This window comes from Stegodyphus dumicola, chromosome 1 (assembly GCF_044657685.1).
Source record: "Stegodyphus dumicola isolate Sdum_Otavi_A_Nest chromosome 1, ASM4465768v1".
In the NCBI taxonomy this organism is placed as follows: Eukaryota; Metazoa; Arthropoda; class Arachnida; order Araneae; family Eresidae; genus Stegodyphus; species Stegodyphus dumicola.
Genome location: NC_140768.1, coordinates 39,799,106 through 39,818,831, shown reverse-complemented (window position 1 = coordinate 39,818,831; position 19,726 = coordinate 39,799,106). Strand labels below are relative to the sequence as shown.

At 29.9% G+C, this 19,726-nt stretch overlaps 1 protein-coding gene across 3 annotated transcripts in view; it reads left to right on the top strand.

The window, feature by feature from the left end:
* Window positions 1–19,726, top strand: part of LOC118183418 (A disintegrin and metalloproteinase with thrombospondin motifs like) — a 348,669-nt gene that overhangs the window by 116,237 nt on the left and 212,706 nt on the right. The window contains exon 1 of one of the 3 annotated variants that reach the window (XM_085814075.1): window positions 15,796–16,092. The exons of the other annotated variants lie outside the window; for them this stretch is intronic. The gene's annotated coding sequence lies outside the window, so the exon portion shown is untranslated. Of the gene's footprint in view, window positions 1–15,795; window positions 16,093–19,726 lie in introns of those variants that run through there. 3 annotated transcript variants of the gene reach the window in all.

The window sequence follows — 19,726 nt, the reverse complement described above, 5'->3', positions numbered from 1 at the left end:
TCCACCACATTTTATTTCGTGCGCCACTGTAGAGTCATTAGGTTTTTTTTTTTTTTTTTTTTTACAGGAGATGAGAAAAATGTGCAGTGCCCTAGCTGGGACTTGAACTTGGACCTCTCGAATACGCGTCGAGTGTGCTACCGTTACAACACGAAGGCATGCTGGAAGGAGGGAGAAAATAACTTATAACATTGGAACATTATATATCAGATATAAAAACCTTCAGAAAGAAAATGGAGAGGGTAGGGTGCAGGGCAAATTCATAAGATGATTTGTTATGACTGTTTTAGAACGGTGTTCTTCGCTGTTACCATTTCGTTCGTTGTTTTCGTGTAACTTTCTCATATATTTTTTACGTGATAAAATCTTTTCCTATTCGGTCAGTGGAAATCGGGGTATTTATTTGTTGGGAAAGTTGTTCGGGGTATGTCTTTCTTTTGAAAGTGAATCGGATATTTAAAGTGATACAATGTCAAATTGAGGTTGGAGACTAACAACCCTTTTAGGCTAAAAAAGAAACAATATATATATATATATAATGCTTTTAATAAATCCAGGTAGCGTAATTTCAGTGGTTCCGCTGGTGGTAGTTAATAATAATAAAGATTGTTTTTAAATTGTTTATTTTGTTAATAAATTACAGATAGATTAAATTTAAAATAGCAATGAACTAGCTTCGTCAAATGGCAACAATCTGGTTCATACAAGATAAAAATATTTTATATCGCGGCTACATACTTCCTTTAAATAGTTGTGGTATAAATTGCTTTTATTAAATTTGAAACGCAATTATCTTACGAGGCAACATATTTAAAAATTTATTCGGGCATTTAAAGTTATACGACGCGAAAGTGAATCAACGAAAAGGGAGGATCAAGACTAATATGCTTTTTGGGTTAAAATGTATGAGAGTTTAGAGAAATTCAAACATATATGAAACTTGAAATTAATATTATTTTACTTTCTGATCAGAAGGAACAATCACTTGGAAGTTACAGAAAAGAGAAATCCAATTCTAAAAATACGCATGTTGTAAAATTAACACAGGTAGAATAAGTTGAGGAAAAAATTTCAATTCTTAATCTCAGAGATATTAATTGGTACCTGAACTTGTTATAAATTGGTACCATTCCAAGACAAAACGTCTAAATCCATGAAAATGTTGAAATCGACTCCCAAAATATTTGCTTTTGCGTGTGTGTAATACATAAAAAAGAAACTTTTAACTATGGGATATATCGGTTTGTACGCATGTAGAATATGTAAACTAAATATAAACTGTACAGATTCAGAATTCTATCAACCGAAATACGCTGAAAACTAAAAGATATAAAATCCAAACTCGTATCTTCTCCTTTTGAATAAAAAATAATATTCCCTATTGCCATAGCAAAATTTTTTTAAATATAAAATTTAGAAAGAAACTGTACAAATGCCTAGAGATTTCATGTTGCCACAATATTTTATTACATCCATTAAATTTTAGTTTTGGTGAAGATCATGGTGTAAAACTAACAGAGTTAGAGGAAAATTTTTCATCCAAAGTACATTGTAGAGGCATTAAGTTAATTGGAAAAGCAGGAGAGATGAAAAATGAGCAATGGCCTTCGCCGGGGATCGAACCACGGACCTTTGGAATACCGGCCCAGTGTGCGGACCACCACACCGCGAAAGCTTGCTAAGAAAGCGGGAGAAATACCTTATCTACTCGCTCTTTTAAAGGGCGACTAGGGTTTTTAGGGGACAAAATATTCAAATCCTGGGTGGGGAGAAATCGTCATCCCCCACCCTATTACTTCGGGCGCCACAGTAGAGACATTAGGTTAATTGGAAAAGCCGGTGAGATGAAAGATGGACGGAAATCGAACTGCGGACCTCTGTAATACCGGCCCAGTGTGCAGACCACCACACCACGAAGGCTCGCTAAGAAGGCAGGAGAAATACCTTATAACATATTGTTGGAAGGCAGAGGTGCAACGTAAAAACAAAATTTCACGAAATGCGCAATTTTACTTATAACAAATAAGTAAAAATTGCGTATCTATTGAGAGATTCTTAAATAGATTTAAAAATGTTTTATTAATATTTATCAAACGTTTAAATAAAAAACATATAAACTTTGAAAGCTTTCAGATTTCATATTACGCTCAAAGGGGCATTTTTTTAACATTTTATGTTCTACCTTTATTTATTAAATATCATGTTCTTCGCACCATATAAAATTCAATTCAACAGCAGTGTCACAAAATATTATAAAAAACATATCTTTAGAATTTCCGATACACATTCTCGCGCGCCGGATATATAAAAAAAATTCCGTACAGTGTTGCTATTGCTCGCTTTGGAACCGCTCAAATCAAAAATTCGTTAAAGTTTTACAAAATATAAAATAGATAATAACACAAATTCGAAATTCGGGCGTCCAGGTGTCCATGTTCGGATGGAGGATTACGATATTCAAAATTTGATGGCTCGAGATACCACCGTGTTTTCACAGCGCTAGAAACATACATACATTCTTGCAGATTCTTCATTATTTACTTTCTTTAAATATAATACAGGGGGATAATATTTTGTAGCCACAATTTGAAAAGTGAAAAGGGCATTTATAGTGAAACAACGCAAAATGTTTCGAAACTAACTTCTGGGCTAAAACTTTTTGAATTCTGATAAAAATGAAAAAATAACGGAAACAAACTGTTTTAGTTATCCTGTAAACTCATTACTACATTTTGTTAAAGTTTGGAAAGGTAGTGAAAAATTAAATCTTAAAACCGATATAATTAATTGAATCTTAAAACCAAAAGTAATTTAGTATCTACCGAAAATAATTTAATAAATTTTAAGCTAAATTTTGATTGATTTAGGAAGCTGTAAACACACTTAATGTTAAACAGATCAGGAGGAAAAAACACTAGTAAGATTATCTGATATCTGGTTTCTGTTTTAGAGCAAGAATAAGCATAAAAAAATCAAAAATAATGAAATGTCATTATTTCTGTACAGACAGAAAAACGATTCAAACTTTTCCTTTTGAGATAGTAGATAGAACAAGAAACGAAAAGAGAAGAATACAGTTGTTCGAGATGAAAACAAAAATTGCCAGCGCAACGTCCTGTCGTACCATGACTATTCAAAAAAGCAATACAGTAAGTTGAAAAACAAATTTTTAAAGAGATATTTATAGTATATTGAATTAGAGTTTGGATGTATTCTTACATAAAATGGACCTTTCTTTTATCTTTCATCTGGACTGGACCTTTCTTTTGTAGTATACAATTTTCCTGGGGTCGTATAAGAAGTGCAAAAAGCAACCAGCAAAATGTTTCTATATTACAAGCATAACAGACATTTCAGATAAAATTTTATTTAATGAACTGCTTATAGTTAATAGAAAAATCACGGTATTATGATTATAAATAATTATTGCGACTGTTAAACTGCATTTGTAATCAAAAATTGAAAAATCAATTTTTAAAAGAGATAAGTACCTCCTTTTCTAAGAAATACCTTTATGTATGTGCGAACAATTTATGTTAATAATTGCATAATCAACATAATGTATTTTTCTTCTTAATTTATATTATTCGGCATATTGTTAATTGTATTTATTTATAAATTCGGCATATTGTTGCGTTTCACTATAAACGGCGAATCACTTTTCAAACTGTTGCCACCAAATATTATCGCCCTGTATTATATTTGAAGAAATTAAATAAAGAAGAATCTGCATAAATGTATGTATATTTCGCGCATTGTGATAAAACAACGGTACCTAAAGCCGTCCAATTTTGAATGACGTAATCCTACTGCGAATATGGGCATCCGGAAGCCGAAATTTGAAATTTGTTTTATTATTGATTTCATATTTTGCATACCTTTAACGTATTTTTGATTAACACATTCAACGATTTCAAAACGAGCAATGGCAGAACTGTACAAAAAAAAAAAAAAAAAAAAAAAAAAATTATGTCCAGCGCGCAAGACTCTCTATCGGAAATTCTAAGGATATGCTGTTTTATAAACATTTTGTGATATTGCTGTTGAATTGAATTTTATGTGGTTTAAATAGGAAGAACATGATATTTAATACATAAAGTTAACATACAAAATGTTAAAAAATTTTTTTTGCGCGTAATATAAAATCTGAAAGCTTTCGGTTTTTATTTTTTTTTTATTTATGATTGTTTAAATTTTATAATGAAAGTCTAAAACATCTGAATAATTATTTCTGAAGAAGGCTATCTGGATATTCTTTGCTGTTTTCAATAAACATAATTTTCTAAGCTCTTATCAAAGACTTTAGAGAGAGAGAAACGCATACGAAAATATTATTATTATATTTGATGACAATATTGTCGAAACTACATATTGTCGCATTTTCTGCCTTCTTTCGCATGCCTTCGTGGTGTAATTGGAAGCAAACTCGACGCGTGTTTGCGAGGCCCAGGGTTCGCGTCCCGGAAAGGGAATTGCACATTTTTTATGTCTCTTACTTAAAACAGCTTTACAACTGTACATAAACGAGATTTTTGTTGCCGAGTTTTCAATAAAGTACATTTTTTAAATTGCTTATCAGAATTTTACATTCCGGAGCAACGAGATCCATATAAAAGTATCATTACTCAACTTTTTTCGAAACTTCAGATTTGCACTTTTAAACAATTTTAATCTGCTTTTTCCTCATCCGATCTGCACTTACATGAAGTTTTTTCCCCCGGTATATTAATTATAATCCCCAAAGAAGGAAGTTCTGAATTTAAATTTCTACGATAAATTATGATTCATAAAATTAATAATATCGCAGTTTTTTTCCTGAAATGAACATTGAGCAAATTTAATAAATATTCATAGCATTTCCTAAATTTATTTTCGTATTTTCTTATTGTGATAAAACTGTTATTTGTAGACTTGTTTGATCTACAAGAAAACAAATTAAATTTTTGTTTCCTAATAGAGCAAGGATTACGAAACACTAATAAGGTGTGGTAACAGTAGGATTATAGTACCTTATTAGTGTATCCTAATAATATATATTTTCTTACCGTTAATGTATCGTAATAATTGCTAATTCATTAGTGTATCGTAATAATATACATTTCTTCATTACCAGTAATGATACACTAATAATATACATTGTCTTAAGGTCACAAACATTTCCCGAAAATTGTTTCTAAATTTTTTTCCTATCATTCCATTTATCATCCAAGTAATCTGGTAACTGTTGCCACTAAACCATCTAGAATATCTTTAATTTATTTTATGGTAGCCAATTTTCGAAGTGTTAATCTTCGATGCCACCGAAGATTTTAAATTTATTTTTCAGTTATCATAATTTTTCTTAAAAAACTAAAATGCTTAGAAGAAAAGGCATCACCAAATAATTTAAAACATTACGTTTTAAAAATAATTATATATAATTTGAAATATATTATTTTTTACTATATCCATCTGTTAAGTTAAATTAACATTCCCAATATTTTTATAATTAACGAAAGGCGTTTTTAACGCCATATGTTTAATCCTTTGACTACCAACGGAACGTATATGTCCCACTAAAAATTTAAAAATTACTGCCGGGTTAAAAAGTACTTAGAAGCTCTTGAACGTTGGGGATCATCTTCCAATAGTTAAAAAATCAAAACGCCGCTGTGCTCGTTGTACACAAATGAACATAGAGAAGAGAACAAATATGAGTTGCCCAATGTGCAATGTTGGGTTATGCAAAGAATGCTTTACCCTGTAACATACGATGTAAAATCCATTTCATATAATAGAATATATAATAGAATTTCATATAATAGTTTTCTAGAATAATAGGTGTGTTTATAGTAAGTCGATCGCTACGTGTGGGACATATGTATCCCACCATTAACTGCGGATGGGACATATGTGTCCCAGCCTTTGGCTTGAAAACTTTTGTCCAAAAAATCCCAAAATCCTAATTTTACCTTAATAGTCCAAAGGGGCTTTGTCCATGAGGAACTATTGTTTTCGTTTTGCGATTTTGCGTCGAATCACTCTGAATGTCCGTTTCACTTTTCAAACTGTTGCCACCAAATATTATCGCCCTGTATTATATTTAAAGATATTAAATGATGAAGAATCTGCATAAATGTATGTATGTTTCTCGCACTGTGACAAAACAACTGTACCTGGAGCTATCAAATTTTGAATAACGTAATCCTACTGTGAATATGGGCATGTGGAAGCCCAAATTTGAAATTTGGAATTTGCTTAATTATCTATTTCATATTTTGTAAATCTTTAACGAATTTTGATTAACAAACTCAAGGATTTCAAAGCGAGCATTGGCAACGTTGTACAGAAAAAAACATTTTTATCTCCAGCACGCGAGACTGTATCAGAAATTCTAAAGCTATGCTCAATTTAAAATTATTTTGCGATATTGCTCTTGAACTGAATTTTATGGTTTAACCTTTCAAATTTTCTTTTTTAATTTTTTATGATATATTTTGTTCATTTGGATAGAAAACGGGATAATTTTTTTTTTAATTCTTAGTCAAAGGGTTAAATCAGGTTATGCCCTGACCAAAAATATGTTTAGAAAATATATAGCCTAGTAACAGAACTTCCTAAACAATCTCTTCGAAAATTCAACAACGTATTGTATATTTGAGTATAGTCCCTACTCACCCGTTTCATCGCTTATTTCCCAAAGTCGAACAGCACATCATGTGGTCCGATCCGCTCACTGGCGCGTAACGGAAAAAGTCAGAAGCTTTCGGTTTCGGTTGCAGTGTTATTTTTTCTGTTTTTAACGGAAAGAATTTTTAATTCTTTGAAAAGTCTTCCTTTACGCGTCTTGCGCTATCAGCGTCGGTTTCAGGAGAAATACTTTTATTGCGCATTAATTAATTAGGGTCTGATATTTATAGTAAGCAGTTCCTGTTCTTGTTTGTGTAGGTGAGGCTGAGTTCCTGCTGAAGTTTTGTTTGCTCGTTTCTCAATAGAAAACATTACCTTCCTAATGAAATTTAAAAAAATAGGAGAGATTAAAATATTTGTCGAGATAACAAGAAATCAAGTTGCTGAAAATATTAATCAAATGCATGTGGAACGGAAACATGCCAATGTAAAATTTTAATTTCGGCAAGGTTTTGGCCCTGAAGAAGAGGAATATAAGTCTCATTCCCCTCAAAATCGATATAATTCTATTTGCCAATCTCTGTTTGAGTTTTTTTTTTTTTTTTCGGGGGAGGGTGGGTATAGTTTTAAATCGGAATATTATAGTTAAGGTTTACGTAAACTTACATTATAGAAGCCTTAAAATAAAAATAAAGTACATATGTAACGCTTATACCCAATCAACCACACTATTTTAGTTCAGTTTCATGTAATATATGTGACTGTCAGCAATATTCTGCAAAATACCATGTATGATGAATTCAGCAATTTAGATTGTCGAGTATGAGTTAAACCAAATTTATCGGAAAATAAAGCATCAAATATATAACTGCGGCAATGAAATTTTTTTTTCTGAGCTGCATACTTTCCTCCTATTGAAAACAAAGCTTTAGATTTTTCTTTATTAGAGCGGTTACATATTTTATGCAAGTAAAGTGGATATTTCTAATGGCATCTGCTGAATGCACTTCCATGAAGTTTTAAGGTATTTCTCCCACCTTCTTAGCATGCCTTCGTAGTGTAGTGGTCTGCACGCTGGGCGAGTATTCCAGAGATCCGTGGTTCGATTCCCGGGGAGGGCGTTGCTCATTTTTCATCTTTCCTGATTCCAAAAAAATACCTAATGTCTCTACAAAGTTTCAAAATATAGGTACGATGGTAAAAGATATGTTCATTATTGCATTGGTTCTCAAATATCTCCTGAGTCTTTTCCTAATTAACAGATTTAGTTACAGCTCTTTCAAAGTTCCTTAAAAAATCTGCTTTTATCTCCAATAAATTATGTGCTACTGCCAGTCTTAGAAAACATACTCCACTGTAGAAACAGGCATAGCTTGTGCACCCCTCAGAGTGAATACGAATGCACTTCTGTTAATTTATATATAAGCTGGTTAATCCAACAATCATGGTGTTCTTTTAAGCCATTCCTTAGCTAACTATTACTTACATTAATATGTTAATATTTCATATTTTCTCTTCTTACCTGTAAATCTCGAGTGTAGTAAAATATTTTCCGTTTTTTAAACTATTAACTACAAATGGTTTACAATACTGGTTTACTCTCTAATGCAATACTTTTCAAGCATTAGAGAGTTTCAAATATTTCCGCCATGACACGACACGGAAGATATTCGAAAAATCAAATTTCCTCTCTCAATATATATGTTAAAAAGTTCTCCATGTTTTTGAATCTGCGCTTTCGTCTAGCTGTTTAGCAAATCATTTCATTTAATTGATGATAATTTGTTTAATGGATGAGGCTTCATTTAACTGATGATCTATCCTTCAGCTATACGTAGTCTTATCTGAAATCCCGTGACGTGCAGTGACATTAGGTAATGAGGTACTATACAGTTCATTTTTTTATTTTTCATCAGTTATACGTGACCATGTCTTTGGCAGTAAGCATTAATTATGAATCCCAATTGGAATAAAGCTTTCTGGCTCTTCCTACGCTTAAACGTATTTGAATGACGCTTCAAGGCTTTTGCCCAGAGACGAAAAAGCATCTGTTTTTGTTCATTGAATCCCAATCTCTTTTCCTTTAAACATCAGCAAGTGTCTTTGTTTTTCAGGTTCATGCTTTGGATGAAAACGCTGTTTTAGCACAGCTGAGTTCAGTAAATTGTTGGAAGTGTTGTGACAAATGTATTATTATTTTTTCCCCAATGGCGAACTCTAGCCTTTTATAGGCCTTGATCACTGCTACAGTCGGAAGTGGTGGTCACTTCATTGCGGAGGCACCTAATAGGCGTGCCATCATTGCCTTCTGTGAAGGGGAAGACAAATTTCATCCATGCCTTCTCCGAATTCGAACCCTGACCCTTGTGTACGGCAGTCAGAGTCACTAACCAGTTTCCCGTCTAGGAGGCACAAATGTATTATAGAGGTGCATATTCTTTTGATACTATAGAAAATACTGATCAGGATCATACTTTATTACTTCATACTAATTTCTGCTGACAAAGCTTAGTAAGGAAAATTCATCAGCATTGTCTCATGGACTATTCTTGCACTCTTAAAATTTCTTCATCATCACAGCCTCATTTTCCATTACAAGTTTTTGTCTTTAATGATTGCAGTGGGGTGATTAATCAGTCAAACATCCATCTAGGGCGATATTAAAATAAAAGAGGTCAAAGGAGACTTCAAGCTGTACAGTCTGTGCCAGAAAAACAGTGAAAATGCTTACGTGAACTTCCAGATTGTTTTCAATGGATTGAATCGACAATAATGATGCGAATTAATGTCTCTCAGTAAGCAACGAAATTATAAGTCAGATAATAATCTGCAGTTTTCACTATAATGCATTTTATCAATCACGGCCAAGCATAAAAGGGATGTTATTATTAATGAATTTTCACTCTGCATTTCATAATTCCCCATTAGTTAAGGAAGTTTGGAAGGGAATAAAACTGATAAAACCAAATGTATTTGAAAGCAGACATACATCTTCTTCATACATTTACGTATTAAGAACGTATAAGAAGAACGTATTAAGAACACAAATTAAAAGTTAATATTATTGGTTAAAAGATTTATTTATTAAATCTTAATTAAATCGTAAACTAAAATATTAATTATTTAATTCTAAAATTAATTTAATATTAATTAATTAAATAATTTGTTTTACCCTTCAGTTAGAATATCTATAAATAAGATTTGTATTATTTAATTTACACACAAACATGCTACATATATAAGTGTGTGTGTTAACCATACAAAAAGTATCGTAATTCCCACCAGTAATTAGAAGACAAAGCCATTTAACAACAAGAATTTCATTTAAGACTGGGGAACAAAATTTTTTGTATGGAATTGTTTTGCTTTTCCTGACTTGTATTTAATACAGCTTAGTTTTTCCCTATAGCATCTGTTATGAAAGGACAAGGGCGCATAAATAAAGGAAATTAAAAGTAAACACCGCGGTCTAGGTTAGTTCTGATAACTAAAATGAATAAAATGTATTAAATCATTTCACTGTTTCCGAAAAGGAAAATAATGTATTACATAAATGCTAGTCAGAGTCAAAGGGAAAAATTATTAATTAAAAAAAAATAGGAAGGAAAACGAGGAGGATAGTAAATTATTTTTCTTTGTGACTTAAATTCGAAATTTTAACCAAGAAAAGAAATCTTCCTTGTTGCAAGAGCAAGAAAATTAAGAGTATGTAATATTAATTATTTGAATTGTGAATACTTTTTTGAACTGAGATAACAACGATCTCTCCAAAAATGCTTGAACTTCACTTTGCTCTTGAAATCTGTTAAAAATAATTGCGTTTCACGAGAAAAATAACAATATAAGCTATGCAAGAAAATTTTCAATCACTGCTTACTGATGAATTTTGATAATATATTTTGATATAATTTAAATTTCAAATTTTCTCATAAATATGTAAAAGTCAGCTAATATTCATCAAATTAGTAGGAGAATAGAGAAAAGAAACACAAAAATGGCAAAAATATATATAGGCAGAAGAAAATTTAAATTTTATTGATTTTTAATTTTATTTTTTTCATACCTTTGTGGATTTGGTTCTAAATTTCTTTCTTTTTGTCTATTATTGATTAATTTTCAGCGGCATTTTCAGTGAAATGGTATTCAGAGAATTTGTTTAAAATAAAAAATTTTGTGATAGACTATATACAAATTGGTTAAATCTTGGTAGTGATGAAGTTTTCAAAAATATAAAATCTTAATCAAAGATGTTTCCTTTTACAAAAAGAGTGGAGGAAAATATTACTTTCACCTTGAATTAAATTTAGATAAATGTATGTCATTTCACATAGTGAAGGATTTTGAGCGAAAGAAATTGGAAATGCGCAATTTTTTAAACCTTTCTCAACACTGAAACTTTCATGCAACAGTCAATTGTAGCAACAGTTTTAGCAAAACTAACTTTTGTTTGTACAGGAAATAAAGGAAATTTCCTTTTCCGTAGCAATGAATACAAATTCTGTCAAGAAAAGATACTAGCCCTATTTTATACTGCGTTCTTTAGTGAAAAACTTCTGAAGCGTTTTAGGCCAATGGGTGACGAAATGCACTTTCTTCACTGTTAACTTCAATTCGCTGTTTGTTTAAAACTGCATTTAAAGGAGAAAAAGTTGAAATAGGAACTGTTGAATAGATGTTAAGGTAAGCGAAATTCAGAAATTTTTTTTTCCAAATTTTATTCTCGTAAGAACGATTTCTTTAATAGTATTTTAATTAAAGCAATATAATAGAAGCTAGTTTTTTAAGAGGAAATTGAAATCTCAGAGCGTTTGTTTAAAAGTGATTCAGTTCTTAAACAGCATAAAAAGAAATTTCCACGAAAATGACTTGTGTGTGTTTACAAATTGCTTTTCATGTTTCCTCAACATTTCTTTTAAAATTAAATGCTGAAATTTGTTTTCCTGTTGTTAAAATTAGATTGAGTATCTTTAAGCTTTACAAAGAACTTTTATATGCAGTGAAAGAAGGATTTTAAACCTACCACAATATGAATAGGTGACTGTTTATAAAAACCGACTACTTCCAAAATTTTATATATCAAGATATTTCATTTGATTAGAAGTAAAAAAATAATATTTCACAATACTCCCTATTATTATACGCAAAAAAAGTATAATTTCAATGATGCCATTAAGTCTGTCTATTAAGAAGCTTAATAATGAAGATTTTTGTCACTTTAGAAGAAATATTTTCATGCAGAATTGTTGCTACGTATTACAAAATAGAGAACTGCATTGTGTGTTCATAACAATAACCTCCTATTTGGTCTACAGTAAAAAGGCATTTTATCCGAATTTTTCGATTATCTAGCTACGGTTAGGACAACATGAAATAATTCATTATGTTTTACACTATAAAAGTTCACACCTCTAAATTATGAAAGAAGTTATGGCAAACGTGCTAAATTGAAAACATTTCGCCTATATTCTTAATTTCATATGCAAGTCTTATTTTCATATGAAAAGGCTAAGTATATTTCTATGAATAAATGAGGAGAAAATGTTGAATTCATATTATTTTCTTCGAAATGTATGCACTTGTTTAATCTGCAAGTAAATTTTAAATTCTACATCTTTTAATTCGAAGTTATATTTTAATAATCAGTAAGGCTGAACTTCTGTGTTACGGCTAGCTGACATTTATCTTCCGCTTCTTATTTTCTAATAACTAGAAGTAGAAAAATTATTTCACTGCTCGTCAGCATAACTTTAATAAAAAATCTGATGTGTGCCCCACATGACTTCCTTCTACGGAATATTAAATTATACCCATTTTGTTCTTGCATTTCATTTAAATTTATTGGATTGGATTAAATCTATTTTGCCGACAGCCCATAAACCAGAATAGAATAAATGCACTCTTTAAAATTCACTATATTTGTTTACCATAGCGACACTCTGGCCCTAGGTTCACTTAACAGCGTTACATTTCGTTCATTTTATAACTCAGAATGCAAAAAATTTATATCATCTTATCTAATCGTTGCCACATGTTCTATTCAAATATTATAATAAATCTAGAACGATGTATAAAAGAAATTAAGTAAACAAAGCAAAAAAGAAACAGTTTTTTTTTTAACAGACGAATCAGTATTTCTCATTCAATTAAATCAGTTCTCACTTCGCGATAAGGCAAAAATGCATAAACATTCAAAATATCTATATTAAAAATTACGAAGTAAATTTTAAACACTTATTTCCTCGAATAAATTCCAGAATGGATTATACATGATTTAATTCGCAATAATAAAAGAAGGCGTTATCTTTGTTATTGCGAAGTTTACTTTCTCTACATTGGCAACAAATCTACTATTCTGCTGTTTCAAATGTTTAAACAAGCAATGGCCAAATCGAAAAAATTATTAGGCTTTAGCAGCACTTAAACAACTTTTAAATTGTTGATAATTCTAAAAATATTGCATACAGATTTACTAAAGACATAAAAACTTTAATCGGAAGATAAGAACAACCTAATTCAATCATTTTTAAAGCAAAAAATGCACAATTTACAAACGTATAAGAATAAAAAAAATGAGATCACTGAGCCGAGTTACAGAGTGTATGTACGTATGCACAGAAGCCACGAAAAATTCTCTTTAGAATTAATTTTAAATTAGTTTTACAAATTTTTTGGGGGAAAAGAGTCCTTTATCCTGTCCTTACGTACAGATGTCATCGTACAAACATCGTTAAATTGCATTCGATAGCGGTGAAAATGGATATTTGTGTTGAAATATGATGCCTGAAACTTTTTTCGATTACAATACTTCCTTTGTACTTCGTACAAGGATGTAAAAATATGCTACAATCACACTATTTTATTTTATTTGTTTGATGTATGCAGAAAAGCCTATCCGAGTCTACTATCCAATATTCTCATAAATAACTTTTTAAATGGCATGTAAGTTTTAGCGAAGCTTATAGGGCAGTATTTTGTGTGGTTGTTCTGTTCATGTTATCACTGTTAATACAATAATTTATTTATTTAAAATTTTTAAAAATTAAATACTTCCTCAAAAAATAAAATGATTTCCATTGGAAAATAATCTGAATTACCACTTGATGTTTTCAGTTATTTTGTATTTCGCCATTTTTTATTTTTATTTTTATTTATTTATATTTTTTAACAAAATTATCATTTACATGAATAAAAATAGTTATTCATAATAGCTTCTGTAAAGCTAAATAAATATACGAACTTTAAAGTTATAAACTGGAAATGCATTTGTTCTTTCCATTTATTAATAGCCAATTAAAGCATTTGCAAAACTAGAAATTGTTTCTTTCCTGTGTCAAATTTGTAGCAAATTAGCATCATCTAAATAGCTTAATAACTATTAGATGTGTTAATTAATCAATTAACAGTAACTCTTTTTTATTAAATATACTTAAGACTTCTGAAAATTTCTTCTCTTATTATCCCTTTTGATGAGCTGAAATTTTTTACTGATTTAAATATTCAGTGTTTATTCATCACAATGAACTGATTTCCCTAAGAGCTAATATAAATCAAATAAAAATGTGTGTGTGTGTGTGTAATTATGGCAAAGCTTCGAGGGCTATCTGCCTAAGGGGAGGGATGCCTTCGTGGAGGACTTTCTAAGAGAAACTGGCTCGTATACACGTTACACATGGGGAAAACCACGAAAACGCCCATGCAGTCAGTCCGTTCGCGGGCTTCGTACCTCGAACCGAACTATCAGTGTTCAGCATCTTTACCGCTCGGCCGCTGGTGGGCCCAAATAAAAATGAAAATCACATTATCTACTATCTAAAATTTTTATTATTTATGAAAATTCAAAATGAAAGTTATGAGGATTTCCTTTTGCAATTCTGCTGTTCATTTAAACACGCAGTAATTATTTAACACAAATACTTTCATCTCAAAATTCACTTTAAAAAGCCATAGTAATATATACGTATACCAACCCTCTTAAAAATATATTAGCATAAATTTTCACTTATCCCTAAACATTTATATATATATATATATATAAATACATTTATTCAAATACATCTCAAGGCAGGCTATTAGATCGTTAAATTGTCTACCTTGCATACTTTCAATACACCACACATTCCATATAAATAACATTGTATATTGGATGAGATATATGAGACAGCCTTATGGGCAAGGCAAAACCATCGATTTTTAGTTTTTCATAAACCTCATTCAAAAATTCCAGTTTTTTTTCTATATGAGATATAGTTCTTATAGTGTTTGTCTTATATTCTATTCCGGTCAATATATTTATTAGATCGCAAGCATATCTTTTTCGCAAACGAAATCATAATATTAAATCATGAAAAAGATAAATGGAAAGGGAAATACATATTGGCCGTTTCCAAAAATTATGAAATATAAAATATTCAAATTAGGCCTCTCTTAAAATCAAGTAAAAATTGAGCAAAACATGTTTAAAAAAACACTCTAAAATGCTAGCAAGATCTAAGAGCAATGTATATTTTTAAAAAACTTCAAATTTTTCTAAAGAAGAACAATATTTTTTCATTGCATTTCATATTAATTATATTTAAATAACAATTATAAAACGTTATTGAAAAGAGACGTTTGGGAATTAGAAATTAAAAATGAAAAATTATTTTAGATTTGCTAATCTTAAAACTTTACTGTAAATATATTAAGTATGAAAATAAACATAGTGCTTCCTAATTTCACATGAAAATTACTTTTTTAATGGGCATCGCAAAATATAATGAATATCCTGTATCTTTTAAACATAAAACCAGGGCGTTAAAACCAACCACAAATCTACAAAGCTGATTATAAAACTGCAAGTCGCGTTTTATGAAATAGGAAACGACATTTTTCAAAATCCGCCAGGAACTAAACATTCGACACAGCAAGGATTAAACAAATTCCGAAGAAGAGAATCTCTTTTAATCCTTCGCTGCCTATTATCGCTCTTCAACAAGTTTATTGCTAAAAATAAAACCTATTTTGGAAGATATATCTGCATGTAATATTTCCCCCTCTTTTCTTCCCACCCTGTTCCTTCACGTCACCATCCTTTCCTTTCACCCCAAAAACCACTTTCTAATCTATCTCTCGTCCTATTTGCAGAGGCTTTTCGATGTGGGTCAAACTGGGAACGGGACAGGAGAAAGCATCTAAGAAAACAGGTAACGAGAGAAAGCGAGCAGTGTCTGTTTCGACTGTGGAGAGAACGAAAGGTTCTCCTCCCCCCAAAGAGAAAGCTCACTTTTTCTTTCTGCACATAGGTTTCGTTTCGGATATTTCTCTCTTCGATGACGGAACGGCTTTTGCGTTTGGATCTATTTAATGCTACTTTTAGTGACAGTGTTAATGGTTTGGCTTTGCTGGTGATGGTACATACAGTTGGTAACTGTAGCAGTGTTTGATATGTGGTGTTGTTGTAGATAAAGGTTACTTTTGTAGGCCCCCAATTTGTTTACTGCTAAGGTAAGTTTTTAAATCTTTATTTATTTTTTATCAGTCCTTAATATTCATTCGAAGGATTCATTAGAATTTTACGAAATTATGAGAGTTTCGAAATAAATAAATTAAATTGTAAATTAAAACAAGAATTAATCTCGAAAGTTTAGTATTAAGCTTATACTTACTAAATCACTATTTCCTGATTTTTTTCGTAGATACTGCTTAAATCTGAAGATTTCATATTTGTAATTGTGTTATAATAAATACAAGTGAAATTTATTTTGCTTTCGTAGTATTTACAGTTATACTTATTACTTTTATTTTCTTTGGGAGAGAAAATCAGACAATTGAAATTTGTTTTACAGACATTCAAATATAAATAATAAGTATATTTGAAAAAAATATGTCTGTTTTTAAAGAATTACCCTCCATTAATGTCAAATTAATTCAAATCATAGCTTTTTTGTTATATTTTCTCTTGGTGAGGAAAAAAGCAAAGAAATTAAATAAAAAATAGGGTTCACTAAGTAGCAAAATATATTTTTCTTATATATTTTGCAGAAAAGTATGCTTAATTATTTAAGCAGAATTAAGTTAATATCTGAATAATAATAATTTAAATAAGGTTATTAAATAACTTAAATATTGCTTAAGTAGTTTAAATAAATAAGCATATTAATAATTTAAATAATTTAAGCATTAAAATAAAATGATAATTTAAGTATTAAATAACCTAAATAATTTAGGTACTTCAATTTAATAATTTATGTTTAAATAATAAAGCAGATGTAATACCTATGGCTGCAAAAGTAATCCTTTTCAGAGAAGTAATACATGATTTTGGAGCCTATATTTTTATAAATGCTTAAAAATTTAGATTTTAGATAATTTTAAACTTCTTTGCCCCCCTTTTTATATAGATAACAAGAACGAAATAATACCAGATAAAATACGTTTTAAAATTTAAAATTAGGTTTAAAAATTAACAATTAATAAATTAATCAAAATTTCAAGAAGTATTAATTAGTATTTTATAATTATATGAATTAAGATATAATTAATCCAATTATCTAGTAATATTAGTTAGCGCTTTAAGAACATATGAACTAAAATATAATTAAATAAAACATAAAAAATAATTAATTTATTATTTAGTTAAATTAATTTTCAAGAAATTTTTGAAAAACTTTTAAACTTGAAAATGAATTTTTTTTAATTTTTCAAAGTGATATAAATTTAGACTGAGCTTATGGCTTAAAGATTCGATTTGATCGAGTTTGAATTGTAACAACTTGAAGAAGGAAAAGGTGTGTGGTGTATTTAATTATGGCAAAGCACACTAGGGCTATCTGCCTAAGGAGAGGAATGCCTTCGTGGAGGACTTTTTAACGGAAACTGGCTCGTATACACGTTACACATGGGGAAAACCACGAAAACACCTATGCTGCCAGCCAGTTCGCGGGATTCGAACCTCGGACCGAACTACCAGTGTTCAGCGACTTTACCGCTCGGCCGCTGGTGGGCCGAAGAAGGAAAAGGAAATAATTAAATTGAAATTGCTCTCCTTTTCATATACTTTTGTGATAAAATATGGATTACTAGAATTGTTTTGAGAATTTGCATTACAGTGTTATTATTTAAAGAAAATTTTATGCTTAAATTAAAAAAATTTTATGCTTAAATTAAAAATTAAAAAAAATTCATTTTCAAGTTTAAAGGTTTTTCGAAAATTTCTTGAAAATTAATTTAACTAAATAATAAATTAATTATTTTTTATGTTTTATTTAATTATATTTTAGTTCATATGTTCTTAAAGCGCTAAGTAATATTACTAGATAATTGGATTAATTATATCTTAATTCATATAATTTTGTTTGGTTTTTTTGTTTGGTTTTTAAAAAAGAAAGCAAATATTGGAATCTACAACAGCAATAAATTATTGAATAAATAACCCGCAGTTGAACATACAAGACGATGACAACAACAAATATTTCTCCGTTTAAATAATTATTTATAATACTTTATAAGGTATTTCTCCCGCCTTCGTGGTGTAGTGGTGTGCACGCTCAGCGCGTAATTGAGAGGTCCGCGGTTCGATTCCCGACGAAGGCGTTGCATATTTTTATCTTTCCTGCTTCCTAAAAATACCCTACTGTCTCTACAACCTTTAAATAAGTATTTTTAAGAAGTATACAAATTTTATTTACACTCTCATGATAATAAAAGCAATATTTTAAATGAAAATTATAACTTCATCAATAATGAGTATATCGGCTTCTATTAGTAGAAATAATGTGAAAAGTAGTTCTGTAGGGTTAAATTATTTCAGTAAATTATTAACATTTAAAAATTAGCTTTGATATAAGAAACAAAATTAAAATACTTTTGCTACGTAGATTAATAAATAATATGATTTTATGTGGAAGATTTTCTTCTAACTACTGAAATAAAAGATTACTATGGAAAAATTAAAATTTAATACTTTCAGCAAGCATTAGAATTTGGATTTCTAATAAATAATTGTTTTCTCATTATATATAATTCCATTTTTAGAGAGCTCGGCTAAAGCTGTAGCAGATGTAGCATAGCCCAGGGTGCACCACGAGAAGGCCTGCTATGTTACATCCCTTATATATAATTCCTAACTGTTTACGTTGATTATGAACAAAACTATGTTTAATTAAATAAATAAATGTAAAGCATTTTAAAACTATAATTTGATAAATTAAAAAAAACATTTTAAGGTATTTAAAAATTCGCTAAAAAGGCGGCTATAAATTTTTTGAACAGTTATATTAATTTTGTAGCGTAAAATACATATTTTCTGTCTTATATAGAAACAATAAGTATATCTGTACTAAGGAGCTATTTATATGTTTCCTCCTGCAACTAAGCTATGTCTAAGTTTTATAAATACCAGCGCTCATACAATTCATCCTTTCCCGTGCAAAAATGTCACAGTATTTTATTATATATAAATGTTAAAGGAGACTGCATTGCAATCAAACATTGATTTAACATTTATTTACTGCACATTTCCTTTATTTTATACTTCATCAAATGTATTTTAAGCTTCTTTAGTATTGATATTTTGCAAATTTAATTTGTATTCTCTATCTGGAGAAATTTAGCGACAGGAAAACTCTTCCTTCTGATAAGAAACATCTAACGTTTAATTTTCGCAGATAAAGCGAATAAAAAGCAGTTGCTAATCGGTAACCTTTTCATGTTTTTTCTCAAGTAAATTGACTGTGCGGATTACCGATTGCTCAACTTGTCGACCCATTGACTGCTTTATACTTCGAAAGTGTGACCAGATTTACTATACTACAGAGTAAGTAATACAGGAAAAACAGCTCTCAACTGACATTATAGGAAAGGAGAATGAACTCTTGAAGCAAAAGACAAAATTAAAAATGTGCCGAAAACATAAACAAAAGAGAAGATTACTTTTTTAAACACTTGTCTTACGCCAGTTGAAATATTGAAACGCAAAAAATTCTTAAATGCATTTCATATGTAATCGTATTACTTTATTTCATTAAATAGTTTTCTGATTAAAGGTAATTACTTTTGTTACTTTCTGATAAACGGTTTTTTATTTGTTGGCTTGATTTAAAAAACTTTGCTTCTATTATTAACAGATTCTTAAAAAATA